General features: G+C 36.2%; 1 pseudogene; it reads left to right on the forward strand.

The window, feature by feature from the left end:
* Positions 1-587: 587 nt before the first annotated feature.
* On the forward strand, positions 588-1,060 carry LOC131494975 (peptidyl-prolyl cis-trans isomerase A-like; annotated as a pseudogene).
* Positions 1,061-14,938: the final 13,878 nt, after the last annotated feature.

Here is a 14,938-nt window from a genome sequence, read left to right on the forward strand (position 1 = left end):
TGAGGGAGGGAAGGGCAGGGAGAGAGGCAGACACAGAATCCGAAGCAGGCTCCAGGCTCTGAGCTGTCAGCACAGAGCCCAACGCGGGGCTCGAACCCACGAACCGTGGGATCATGACCTGAGCCGAAGTCGGACGCCCAAGCGACTGAGCCACCTAGGCACCCCTATTGTGTATATTTTTAATAGGAAAGTAAAATCCACAGGTTAACAAGAAGCTGATGACTCTGAGGGCGACCCCACACTTTGCTACCACATCTGTCATGTGGGTAACCAGCTGCAGCAATCACAGACCACACTCATTCTTTGCAATGCACTACTGTTTCACATTTTCCTACCTCCCCTGTGGTTGTTCCTTCTATCTTCCATGCCTTTTACATCAAGGTCAACTAGAAAACTGCTACCTTGAAGGTTAATCTTAAATCTAATTTTCTAAGTCAAATATTGAAACCATCTAAGTAGTTTGGAATATTACAATAAAATATGGGATTCTAAAGAATTAGAGGCAGAGATATCTGTAGGTGATATGGGAGATTAGCAGATTTTGCTGTAAAAAGCAGATTATGTTTTGGAGACGCTGCTGCCCAGCCATGGTCAACCCCATGGTGTTTTTCCACAACGCAGTGGATGGCGAGCCCTTGGGCTACCATCGAGCTGTTTGCAGACAAAGTTCCAAAGACAACAGAAAACTTTCGTGCTCTAAGTACTAGGGAGAAAGGATTTGGCTATCAAGGTTCCTGCTTTCACAGGATTATTCTGGGGTTTATGCACTAGAGTGACGACTTCACTTGCCATAATGGCACTGGCACCAAATCCATCTATGGGAAGAATTTTTGATGAGAATTTCATCCTGAAGCATATGGCTCCTGGCATCTTGTCCATGGCAAATGGAGGACCCACCACAAACAGCTCCCAGTTTTTCATCTGCACTGCCAAGACTGAGTGGCTGGATGGCAAGCATGTGGTCTTTGGCAAGGTGAAAGAGGGCAGGAATATTGTGGAAGCCAAGGAATGCTTTGGATCCAAGAGTGGCAAGAAGATAACCATTGCCGACTGTGGATAAGTCTGAAAAAAATTGACTTGTGTTTTATCTCAACTACCAGACCATTCCTTCTGTAGCTCAGGAAAGCACCCCTCCACCCCATTCTTCTGGAAATATCCTATAATCTTTGTACTCTCCCTGCAGTTCTATGGGTTCCATATTTTCCTTATTTCCCTCCAAATCTAGCTGGATTACAGAGCTAAGTTTCTGATGATGCAATAAAAATTGAACAGAAAAAAGCAAATTATGCTGACCTTTATGAAAAAAAGTACATGTCTACATTTCTATATATAGGCTACTATAGAAAGCATTAGCAGTACTTGGATATAGGTAAAATGGAAACATTTCTTTTCATATACTTTTTTACTTGAATATTTTACTATATTCGTATATTCCTTTTCAATTAATAATGATTTAAAAATATCTTTCACATAGTTGTTTTTATTCCACTCCAGTAAAATTAATCATGACTTGCTTTTATCCTAAATTATTAGTCTCCAAATCCTTTGTGTCTAGTACTCTAATAAGAATTTTAAGAAACTTTATACCACTTGACATATTTTAAGAGGAACATCTAAAATTTCTCATTGAAAATGGAAATAGCTGCAAGGACTTCGTGAACTGCTTCTCTCCTTTTGATTACAAGATTCTCTTTCCACCTTTGGCTTTAGATAGTGTGACTATAATGTATCTAGATGTGAATTCCTTTGAATTTTCCTTCTTGGAGTTTTTTAAGCTGCATGCATATGCAGATTAATATTTTTAATCAAATCCAGCAAGTTTGGGCTATTATATCTTCAAATACTCCTCCTGTTACTCTCTCCCCTCCCCTCTTTCTTATTCTTCTCCTTTTTTCTTCTTCCAGAAGTCACTTTAGACATACATTTTTATGCTTGGTAGTGCCCTGCAGGTCTATAAACCTCCATTTTTATATATATATATATTTTTTTCTGGTTTTGGATCCTCAAATAAGACCGTCTCAATTGACCTGTGTTCAAGTTTTAATGTGTATTTATTTATTTTTGAGAGAGAGAGAGAGAGTGCACAGGCAGGGAAGAACAGAGAGAGAGAGAGAGAGAGAGACAGAATCTAAAGCAGGCTCCAGGCTTGGAGCTGTCAGCGCAGAGCCACAAACTGTGAGATCATGACCTGAGCCAAAGTCAGATGCTTAACCTACTGAGCCACCCAGGAGCCCTCAAGTTTTAAATAATGTATCTTGGCAACAGCTCTGGAAATCAGAGGCCTTCCCACTTGCCAGGATTTGTTGTTGCTGCTTTTTGTTGTTGTTACTGCCACTATTTGTTTGCTCATTAGTGACTTTCTGTAATGAAACTAAAAAACTTTTTTTTTTTTTTTTTTTTTTAGCCATTAGCTTCTTCATTGAGCACCAGATTTTCATCATGAGTCCCCATAGGAAGGTTTCAGATTCAACCAGACTCTGGTCCACAGTCCGAGGAGAGATACAGCATGCCGAAGTATTCACGTGGAAGAAACAGGCACACAGTCTTCAAGAGCAGCAGTAGCTGACTATGGGAACCCTGATCTTCCTTGAAGGAGTAAAGGTAGGAGTGTCGTTCCAGCCCCCAGAGTCAGGAAGGCTCCATCCACAGGGTGAGGGCTTGGAGAGGTGGCCGTGACGTCTTCAGGGACGCTGCGCTGCTGCAGCAGCCAAAGATGGCATCCCATAGGCTTTGTAGAGCAAATCAAGAAGCTTCCTCTTCTCATCTTCCGGGAGGAAAATGGACTTTGCCGCATTGATGTTCAGTCTCTTGAACTCCTCTTCAGTAAAGCCTATGTTCTGTTTGCTCATTAGTGACTTTCTTAGTGAACTAATTCTGTAAAGTCTAAATTCCCTGTCATACGTGGCCACTGAATTGCCTGCTTGATTATCTTGGTAATCTAATAATTTTACTGAAATATTCTTTTATTCTCTGAACTCTTTAAATCTCCCAACCTTTGCTGAAGGGCACTGAGCCTGTGTTTGTTTCAACTTTTAACATTCTGGTAGGGAGTCTACAGTTGCCCTAGGCAACTTATACAGAACCTCAAGATCAGCCAGAGGTAAGAGCATAAGGCCTTTTCAGATCTTTCCTGAAGATGTCTGCATGTCCTTCTAGGTTTCCAGATTTATATAAGAGCTTTCAAAGCCCTTCAAGGCCGTTCAATTCCTCCATTTTTTCTCTTAGGGTTTCTTTTTCAGGCTTTTGTTAACTCCCATTGATGATGCCACCTCAGGCAGCTGTGAACTTAAAACAGTTGTTGCTGATTATTTTTTATAAATGCTCTGTAGGTAGAGCTGTTCATAAAGAGTAAGCTCTCAGATTGAATAGAAACAAACCCTGAAAACTGAACTTTTCTGGGGAATTTTCAGATAAGCCAAATAATGCCAATTTTCTAGCATGATGCTTTTGGTGAACCTCAGATTTGTCTGTCCTGCCTCCCCCAGTGGCTACCAGGCTCCCGGTTTTCCTAGTTTCTGTAGTTGCAAGACTGTTGGCTTCCAAAACTACCACAGAGATGTGGTGGGAGAGGAAATGATCAGGGCAAGGTAAAAGACAAGACTGGCTCTTACAGAGATTCCACTTTTTCTTTTTTTAAATAAATAATCATTGGATTTCTTAAGGCTTTCAGTTCATTTTAAGATTTCAGAAACAGTTGAATTTGCCCTTATGTGCAAGTGTTATATTTTTATAGGGGGCAGATATTGAGAGATCCTTATTCCACCACTCTAGAAGCTGCATCTCTAAATACTTTATAATTCAATTGAATGTGTGCTTCATTGGAAATGGTATATAATGATTTCTAGCAATGTGGCTGATGTAGTACTTGTCCCTTAGACTGACTTTCTTGCTCATATTTATGCTGTTTGTGCCTCTTCCTCAACTATGTTCATGATTTCTTTGAAGGAATGGGCCAGGCCTTATTTATTTTTTAATGCCACGAAACAGAGCATAGTAACTGTCCTGCAGGTGTTGAGTGAATGACTAAACAAATAGATGAAAATTTCACATTCCCTTTATTTTTGTCATACTGTATTTATAAACCCCCCTAAAAGTCCTCTCCAACATCATGTTGCATAATCTCTATTCAAGTTACACTGGTTTTCTTTTGTCTTCTTAAATGTATCTCTCCTCTCAAGATCTCCACAGATATTCTTTTCTCCTTAAATATTTTGCCTTAATTAAATTCTATTCATAATTCAAAGTATAATTCAATTCCACTTCTTTGGAAACACTTATATCTCTATATCTATATAGATATATCTCTATATCTATCTATATCTCTCTATATATCTACCATCTAATGTGCTAATTTAAAAGTTTAATATTCACTTCATATCTTATATCCTTCAGTTATATGGATAATAGCTATATACTATTGATTCTTGTTTAGCATTTAATGTACATTAACATTTTATAAATAGTAATGTCTCATTACAATTTCTAGTAGGTTGTCATTTATCCATTAATTTGTACCACTGAGAAAAGAGAATTTATGTGTCAAGGTTATAAGACGCTAAAAGACGGCATTTAATTATCCTATATTTGAATATGGAAGTTGAGAAAGAGCATGATATGGGACTAATGGACCAGCAAAAATGCAAAGTACCATTCAGCACTAAAGTAATTGGGCAGAACAGTGGAAAAGACTACGATAAAAAATTATTTCATTATTTTTAAAATTAAAGGGCAAGATAAGGTGGTCACTATCATAGGGTTATTAAGGTAAAACAAGCTGATCAGCACATTTCAAATGTAAAGTTATCAGCTAATCATCCAATGATTACCAATTTCTGAAGAGTACAAAAGAAAGCAATTTATTCTCACTTTATCAATCAAATCATGCAATCAAATGTTTTACTGAAGGAAAAACCTTCTTAATTTATTTTTATCTTTCCTTCATATAATTTAACCATCATGCATTGGTAGGCAAACTATAAGAAGATGGTAATTTTTATTTCATCTGCATAAGCATCAGGAAAAAAATGACTTTCTTATCAAAATAATGTTAAATGTCAAAGTCTTTCAAGCTTGACTACTAACATAGTGGTTGTTAATGTGAACCACAGACCCAATTATATCCTCAAATCTCTCTTACAAAAAAATTTTACTAGTAGAACTGTTACAAGCATGTTAGATCATAAACACCTAACAAAAAGTCAGCCTGAAGAGTGGTCTAGAAAGGAGAGGGAAAACATAACAGAGAGAAAATAGTTTTAAAAAAATCACAAAAACAAAGCTAGAAACATGCTTAAAAAGAAATATCTGAAGTAGCGAGTAAAGAAAAAAAATCTCACATAAGGGAAAGGTCAGATGATTATACTTGGGGACCCATATGTCTTCAGTTTGCCTAAGACAAGGAAAGAAAAAAAGAGAGAATATTTAATGAACACTGATGAGCATGTAAGTGAAATACTTGTGCATAAAATTGGTAAATACCAGATAGATGAATAGACAATGGATGGATAATAGATGCACAGATAGATAATTGGAATTTTGCTTCTGGCCATGATTAGGTATCAGGGAGTAGTGATCCCCTATAGCAAAAAAAAAAAAAAAAAAAAAAAAAAAAGAAGCAACTAAAGGGGCACATCTAGGTGGTTCAGCCTGTTAAACTTCTGACTCTTGATTCTGGCTCTGGTCATGATCTCACAGTTCATGAGATCAAGCCCTGCATCAGGCTCTGTGCTGACAGTAAGAGGATGCTTGGGATTCTCTCTCTCCTGCTCTCTGCCATTCTCTCTCTCTCTCTCTCTCTCTCTCTCAAAATAAAAATAAATAAATAAAAACTTAAAAAATAATAAAATAAAAGATTTTTAAAAAGGAAGCAAAGAGGAACCGTTCACTTGCTCTAGCTTTCTCTCTGGATTCAATTTCTAGGATGTGTAAGCAGGAAGGGGAAAACCAAACAAGGCATAATAGTTTTAATGAATCAAATAACTGAGGCAGATGGGAATTGCATGGTGGGGTATTGAAAAGAAGGAGTATGCAGTAAAAGAAGTCTCAGGAGTCCTTTCAAGTCTTTGCTGAAGACACGTAAGTATATGCATAGGGTGAACTCCACCAGTCTTAGCAGGAGTGATCAGAGAACTAGGAACTAAATGATTTCCAGAGCAATCATAGTTCTGAAAACTGAATTTCAGTCAATCAGAGACGACAGTTTTCAAAGATCATGTGGGGCACTCATAGAGACCATAAAAAGGTCTTATGTTAGTGTACACATAACATCATATGGCTTAAAAACCAGCCTCCAATGGATAAAATTAAACCAAAGTAACTTAACTACCTGCCAAAACCAGCTCCGGTTCTCTTTCAAGAAAGATAACAAAATCTAGACACACAAAAAAACAAAATTCAAAATATCCAAGATCAAAGAAGAAAGAATGAGTAATGAACACCCAGGAGAAAAATTAGTCAATACACACACACAAACCCCAGAAATAACAGCTAGAGATTAAAATAGCTCTTATAACAATGTGCCACTACTTAAGGAAAAATATGGACATAATATGCAGAGAAATGGAAATATAAAATGAACCCTAAAATAACGTCTAGAGATGAAAAATACAGTATCTAAAAGGTAAAACTGACTACATGAGATTATAGGAGTTCAGTCACTGTAGGATAATAATCAATGAACACATTGGTAGAAACTAACTGAAAAGAAAGAAACGCACTGAACAAAAATTGAATCACAATGACTGATAAACAGTATCTAGTGGTCCAACATACATGTATCTAGGCCAGAAAGCAGTAAGTGATGAGGGAATGAGGACAAAAACATTTCTGGAAGAAACAAAAAAGTAGCTAATCCACTATGGAAAATAATATGCAGTTTCCTTAAAAAAATTAAAAACAGAACTGCATTATGATTACCTTTTCCACTTATGAGTATATATGCAAAGGAAATGGAAGTAGGATCTGGAAGAGATATCTGCACTCCATGTTAATTTCAGCATTACTGACAAGAGCCAAGATAGGGAAACAGCCTAAATGTCCATCAACAGAAGAATGAGGTAAAGAAAACATTGTATATACATACATGTATACCATGTGTGACAATGTGGATGAATGTGGAGCACATTATGCAAAGTGAAATAAGCTGGATGCAAAAAGACAAATACTGCATGATCTCGGAGTATGATGATGGTTACTGTGGTCTGGGAGGAGGGGGAAATGAAGATATGTGGGTCAATGGAAACATAATTTCAGTTATGCAAGATGAATAAGTTCCAGAGACCTAATATGCAACACTGTGACCATAGTTAACACTACTTAATGGTAGATCTAAAATCTGCTAAGAGGGTGGATCTTAAGTGTTCCCATCACATACAGAAAAAGTAAAGCAAAGAGAAGGGAAGGGAGAGGAAGGGGAGGGAAAGGAAGATGGTAACTATCTGAGGTGAGAGATATGTTAATTAGCTTGATTGTGGTAACTATTTCGCAAAGTAAATCTACATCAGATCAACAAATTTCCAACTTAAATATGTACAATCTTTAAGACTTTATTTTTTTTTTTAGCAGTTTTAAGTTCACAGCAAAATTGAGGGGAAGGTACCAAGAGTTCTCATATACTCCCTACACCCACACATGCATAGTCTCCATTATCAAGATTTCTCACTGGAGTGGTGGGTACATTTTTTAAAATTGAGGAACCTACACTGACATATAATCATCCAAAGACCATACTTTGCAATACAGTTCACTCTTGCTATTGTACACTCATGGGCTTGGACATGCCTTGTAACTATCAATAGAGTATCATACACAGTGTTTTCAGTGCCCCTAAGATCCTCTGTGTTCTGCCTATTCATCCCTTATCCTTGTCCCAATCCCTAGCAACCAATGGTCTTTTTTTTTTTTTTTTTAGTATAGTTGACACACAATGTTACATCCTTTTCATGTGTACAACATAGTGATTAGACAAATCATTATACATTATGCTCTATTCACCACAAGTGTAGGTATGTTCTATCTTGACATCATTATTACAATATCACTGACTATATTTCATAGGCTGTGACTTTTATTCCCATGACTTATTCATTCCATAACTAGAAGCCTGTATCTCCCACTCCCTTTTACCCATGTTGCCCAACCACTAATCTTTTTACTTTCTCCATAGTTTTACCTCTTCCAGAAGGGCATATAGTTGGAATTATACAACATACAGTATTTTAGTCTTTTCACAGTGGCTTCTTTCACTTAGTAATATGTATTTAAGGTTCCTCTAAGTCTTTTCATGGATGGATAGCCTATTTCTTTTTATTGTAGACCAACATTCCATTATCTGAATGTAGCAGTTGATTTATCCATTCACCTACTGAAAAAATTCTCAGTTGTTTCCAAGTTCCGGCAATTACAAATGAAGCTGCTATAGATATCCGTGTGCCGGCTTGTGTGTGGTCATAATTTCAGCTCTTTCGAGTAAATGCTAAGGAGTTTGATTGATATGGTAAGGAAATGTTGAATTTTGTAAGAAATCACCAACCTGTCTTTCACAATGGCTATACATTTTGCATTTCCATCAGCAATGAATGCAAGTTCTCCACACTTTCATCAACATTTGATATTATTAGGGCTCCAGTTGTGGGCCATTCCAATAGGCGGGTAGTGATATATCATTGTTATTTTTTTTAACGTTTATTTATTTTTGAGACAGAGAGAGACAGAGTGTGAGCAAGGGAGGGGCAGAGAGAGAGACAGGGAGACACAGAATCTGAAGCAGGCTCCAGGCTCTGAGCTGTCAGCACAGAGCCCGACACGGGGCTTGAACCCACAAACAGAGATCATGATCTGAGGTGAAGTCAGACGTTTAACCCACTGAGCCACCCGGGTGCTCCTCTCATAGTTATTTTACTTTGCATTTCCCTGATGACATATGATGTGAAACATATGCATATTTACCATTTGTTTTTCTTCTTTGGTAAAGTTTCAGTTAAGGTCTCTGGCCTGTTTTTAAATTGTGTTGTATGTTTTCTTACTGTTGAGTTTTAAGTGTTATTTGTATATTTTGGATAACAGTCTTTTATCAGAGTTGCTCTTTGCAAATCTAATCTCCCATCAGTGGCTTGTCTTCTCATTCTCTTGACACATCTTTCACAGAGCAGAAGTTCCTAATTTTAATGATTTCCATCTTATCAATTCTTTCCTAAATGGACACTGCCTTTGGTGTTATATCTAAAAAGTTATCACCATATCCAAGGTCATCTAGATTTCCTTCTCTGAAATCTACAAGTTTTATGGTTTTGTGTTTTATGTTTAGGTCTGTGATCCATTCTGTGTTAACTTTTGTTAAAGATGTAAGGTCTGTGTCTAGATTTTCTTTTTGCAAGTAGATGTCTAGTTGTTCCAGCACTATTTGTTAAAAAGATAATCTTTGCTCCATTTTGTATTCCCTTTGCTCCTTTGTCAAATATCAATTTACTACATGTATTTGGGTGCATTTCTAAACTCTCTGTTCTTCCAACAATACCATATTCTTTGAGTACTGTGCCTTTACACTTTTTAATTGAATCTAATTGTAACTCTTCCTGATTATTTTTGTCCATTTCCATTATAATCTTAAATTGCTGATTCCGTTTGCATAATTTCTTCAAATGCCTGTTTAAAGATGTTTAATTCACTGTTAAGCATTGTGTGACACTCAGTTTTCTTTTGATCCTTAACTGTTTTCTTTGTGGGGTGGTTTCATCAGCTGAAATGTTTTGATTTGAAATTTTTTATAGAATTGTATGATTTAAGTTGATTGGTTTTTTCTCTTTGTAGAAGGCTGTTGACACTGGTTCTAGTTCAAGTACCCATTTCTTCTGTCAGTCCAGTGAAGTATGATAATTTTGTTGATTGGTGGAATGGTGAGGGGTATTTGTTTCTTTCATTCCTGTAAGAATTTTAATTTTCCCCTCTTCTTTCTTCTTTACTTCACTGTCACTTAAATATGGGGTACTTGCACCTCCCTATGTGTCTGATCTTCCCTATGACAGTGCTTCTCTGGGGTTCCCACCTGTATCCTGTACACCTGCAACCTCCTACTTTCTAGTGAGCGTTGTGAAGTATTGATTCCCAGACTTGCAGTCTGTTGGACCAAATGTTGGGCTGGGCTTTCTAGTGGTGATTTTGCCTATGTTTCATCTAGGTTCTCCATCTTCTTCTTCTCTTTTCTCATATTCTGTTAAGTCCCCTCTCCCCTGACATGCGGGCATCTTGGGAAGAGTTCCGTTGGAATTTGGTGGTTGTAATAATCTCTGCCTCCAGGGATTTTTACAAAAGGTAGGCCATGTGTGTTTATCTCCTGGGATGTGCTCATTCTTTCTCCTTCTCCTCTCTCCATCTCTGCCTCTATCTCTTTATATCTTTCTCTCAGAAGATATAATGGCTGCCTCCATTATCCTCCAGACTCAGAAACTGTAGAAATGCGTTATTAAAAAATCCACCTTTAGTATAAAGCTTACGATTTTATTTCTAACATTTATTATTAACTTAAAAATAATTGAATAAGGCAGTATATACTTTAAACATTTATAATTACATATTTTTCAAATTTCCCCATAATTTACTTTATTAAATTGTCACAGGATTTACTAATAAGAGAACTGTAATTAGTCAGGGACTTGACTAAAGCCCAAGAATAGCAAAGATAGACTTAAACTGAGCCTTTTGAGCGTGAATTTATTTCTAATCCTGCTAGACAATAGCTCCCTGGGTCCAGACATCTAATTGAACAAAGTATTATTTTTTTTAGTGAATACTAATCTTTAAGATAACAAATTATTATTTTTTTTAGTGAATACTAATCTTTAAGATAACAAATTCTGACCTCATTAACAGGGGCATTCACCCTAGTTCACCTTGGTTATGAAACTGTTTTTACTTCACCAGATGTCTGAGCATTGCTCTTAAATTCTTTATGTGTGTAAACATAAATAACAGAAAATTCTTTTTATTAAGGTTTATTGAAAAAAACGCAAGTGGCCTCAAGGTCCTCTACAAATAAAATTTTATTGGATTTCAGTCATTAACTATGATATTATGAAACATAAAATACCTACCATAACTTTGCAAACCAAGAGTTATAATGATTTGTTTACTTGAAACAAAAAAAAACATTTAATTTGTCTCAAGTTCAAACTCACACGCCTGCCTGACTGTAATTTTTATTCCAAATATAACATTGAAAAGTAGCATCTCTTGTCACTTACTAGCCTTTGGGTCTCTGCTTTTATGTTTAATTTAATATCGACTTGTGACTTCTTTTCCTTTTATAGCTGATAACAAATTAAAATAAAATAATGATTTGCTTTTATTGCCAGACAAGATGCTAGATGTCCTATTTGCCATTCATAGTTTATAAGTAACAGCATGCTTTAATAAAAAGTTTAATAAAAACACAAACAAAAACTAAAATGTCAAAATGCTTACCTTTTGCCATAAAACCATTAGTTCTTACCACATCAAATCGAAGAACACATCACTGGTGTCTACATAATTCAAACAAATATTTTGACAAGTAGTAAACTCATGAAGGAAGCATTGTATGTTATAAAAATGAAGCATTTAGTGCTATAGAAAGAAAGTTTCTTGTCAAAACAATGTTCATCATGCAGTTGTCCAAAGGAGTCCCATAGCTGGTGCTCACACTTTTATCTGCATTGCATGTGATTAGAAAACAAACAAACAAACAACAACGACGACAACAACAACAATAACAAACAGGGAAACCCAGGGGTGCCTGGGTGGCTCTGTTTCGGCTCAGGTCATTATCCAATGGTTGGTGAGTTCAAGCCCCGTGTTCAGCTCTGCACTGACAGGGCAGAACCTGCTTGGGATTCTCTCTCTGTCTCTCTTTCTGTCTCTCTCTTTCTGCCCCTCCCACACTCTCGCTCACTGTCTCTTAAATAAATAAAAAATTAAAAATCTAAAAATGCTAATTTGATGCTAAAATTATTTTCAATTAGATATGAAATCCACATATATGTGGTTTGGCATAACTCTGATGGAAAAGAAAAGAAAAATTACGTTTTTGTCATTTTTAGGACTCTGAGTAAATACCAAAAAAACCCATGGTCCAGCCATTATTTGAAAATGAACAACTATTTGAACAATTGGTAAATTGAATATGTAAGTAGAATATCATTTCACAGAGTGACTAAATACAGCATGCTTAACTATTTTAATTGGTGGACCCAAGCCCCTAGGGTTTCTTAGCTCATATTAAAAATCCGTGTTTATTGTTCTGTATGCCCGTTATGTCCCCCCAGTCAGTACCTCGGCTTCATGTTTTCTACCTTCAGCTCAGGAAAAGCTTTTAATATTATAATCAGCAAAAACAGCTATTTTTCTTCCTTACTTTTATTCTAATTTGAAAATGTCCTTCCCTATAAACTCATGTCTGTTAAACCTTAATAGTGAAATATTAAAGACAAATGAAAAGACATTTTTCAATTCCTTGTAAATATTGCCTAATATTAGGACTTTGTTTATGAAAAGTATTTAAATGTGTTGCATTTCAGAAGTATGCTAGTAAGTGCTATATTAGAAAAATCTAGGGGCGTCTGGGTGACTCAGCCCATTAAGCGTCTGACTTTGGATCAGGTCATAATCTCATGGTTCCAGAGTTCCAGCCCCGCATCGGGCTCTGTGCTGACAGCTCAGAGCCTGGAGCCTGCTTCGAATTCTGTTGTCTCCCTCTCCCTGCCCTTCCCCCACTTGCACTGCGTCCCTCTCTCAAAAATAAATAAACATTAAATTTTTTTTTTAAAAAAAGAAAAATCTAGGTATCTGCTTCATTTGATTGCTTGTAAGGTTACTGTGTGTATGTGTCTATTAATATCAGTGAACCAATTTTCCTACAATTCCACTGAAAGAATATCTTACACTATATACTAGCATTGCTAGAAAATATCTCCAAAAGGAGTAAACCAGAAAATCATATGTGGCTTTACTAGATTATAATAATTATTTTGCCCTTCATTATATTCACCACTGCAGAAAGAGCCTAAATTCTCATTGTCACTTTGGGCTCCCAGGTTCACTCATGCTTTTTCTTCTGTTTCAAAGATCTAACCCGAAACCAACAGCATAGTATTTAAGAGTTCAGAATTTGAAAGCAGATGGCCAAGATTCAAATGTCTAGGTTACTTATCATTTCTGTATCTCACTTTCTTACATGTTAATTGGGAGGATAATAATAGTACCATGTCATAGAGTTGTGAGATGTAAATTACTTAACACATGTCATGTGGGTAGAATAGTGTCTGATGTACATGAAGTATGAAATTATTAGCTATAATTATGATCATGTTTTTAATTATGAAGATCAACCTCTTCTACATGATTTTGCCTTTTTTATTTCTAAGGGATTTCTATTTGGTTCTATTATCTACTGCTGCATAACAGAGTAGTAGATACTATTCATTTCTATATCCTCTCCAGCTATTACCCTATCTCGGGTCCCTATCTCTCTCTTCTTTTCACACCCAAATTTCTTTAAAGGATAGCTGAGGAACTCATCTGCCAACAATATCCTGGATACTTCAAAGCTACAGAGAACTACGATGCCCCTAAAAGAGGAACAGGGGCAGGACCTGGGGCACACTGTTTAACTCTGAGCTGATACCCATTATATCCTTTTTATTACTTGACTCCTTTTCCTCTGCCTCTCTCATTAAAGTCACTTTATCTCACCATATAATCTTAGGTACTTTCTTCCTCTTACTCATCTACCATCCAAACTCTCAAGGAATCTTATCTACTCCCTTGCTTCACCACAAATTGATATTTCTATAATTTCCAAATCAAGAATCCATCTAATTTTTTCCCAGGCTTCAAATCTCCACATTCTATTCAATACTTCCTCTATGTAACAGATGATTCAACATAAGACATCTAAAAATTCCAACTATTCAAGCACCCCATCACCAAATCTGATTCTTTTCCTACCTGATCTAACTCATTGCTTGCAACATCATGAATATATCTTTTCTTCCTTTCTAATTATTATAAAATAGCAGATATATAAAAAGCTATAAATAATAGCATAAAATATATAGTATACCACACCCAATTCAAGGAATAAACATGAAATTACTGAAGTCGTCTGTACTATATTACCTTTGCTAAACCCAGAAATAACCATTAGCCTGGAATTAAAGATTTTTTTTTCTTGATGATAAACGTGTTAATGAACTCACTGATTCTTGATGTGTGGTTCAAAATAAATGAAGCTGAGTAGTGATTACATCATTTTAGTGGGTTTAAAATGGAGTTGAAGATACACCTCACATACTACATTGTATTTTATGCAGACTATTCATCTCTAGAACCCAGAGGGGGAAACTGCAGAATAACATAATCCTCATAAAGACTGTAGCAAGATAGATAAATAAATAAATAAATAAATAAATAAAATGTCAGAGTTGAGCAATAGGCTGTTACAACATAGAAGAGAAGCAAGATCTAAAAAGATGAAGTGCTGGGCTTTTCTTGTTAACACAAGTTCTTTTCGTAGGTCTGCGTGTATTTTCTATGTCCTTGGTCACGTTACTCACTCATAAAAGCTGCATAATATGGAGAATAATACTTCATGTAAACTGGATAAAGCACTTTACAAAATACTGGCCACCCACCAACTTCACAGGAAGATCCTGAGGAATAATGAGATCATGTTTGCCAGGTTTTATGAGATCCATGGATGAAAGCAGATATAAAAGTAAAAACTCCTGGAAGAAATTCTGCTGTGTTCTGAGCTATACATAGACAGGTATAGTGTCTATGCAAGAAGAATATGTAGTTTTATGTGCTAGCTGAACTGAAAGACATTGTGTGAAGTCAGGTGTATAAAGTAATGAAATAATACCAAGGAAATGAAGCCAACTGAAGGGCAGGGGGATCTTTCCCAGAA

Source organism: Neofelis nebulosa, chromosome 14, assembly GCF_028018385.1.
Source record: "Neofelis nebulosa isolate mNeoNeb1 chromosome 14, mNeoNeb1.pri, whole genome shotgun sequence".
In the NCBI taxonomy this organism is placed as follows: domain Eukaryota; kingdom Metazoa; phylum Chordata; class Mammalia; order Carnivora; family Felidae; genus Neofelis; species Neofelis nebulosa.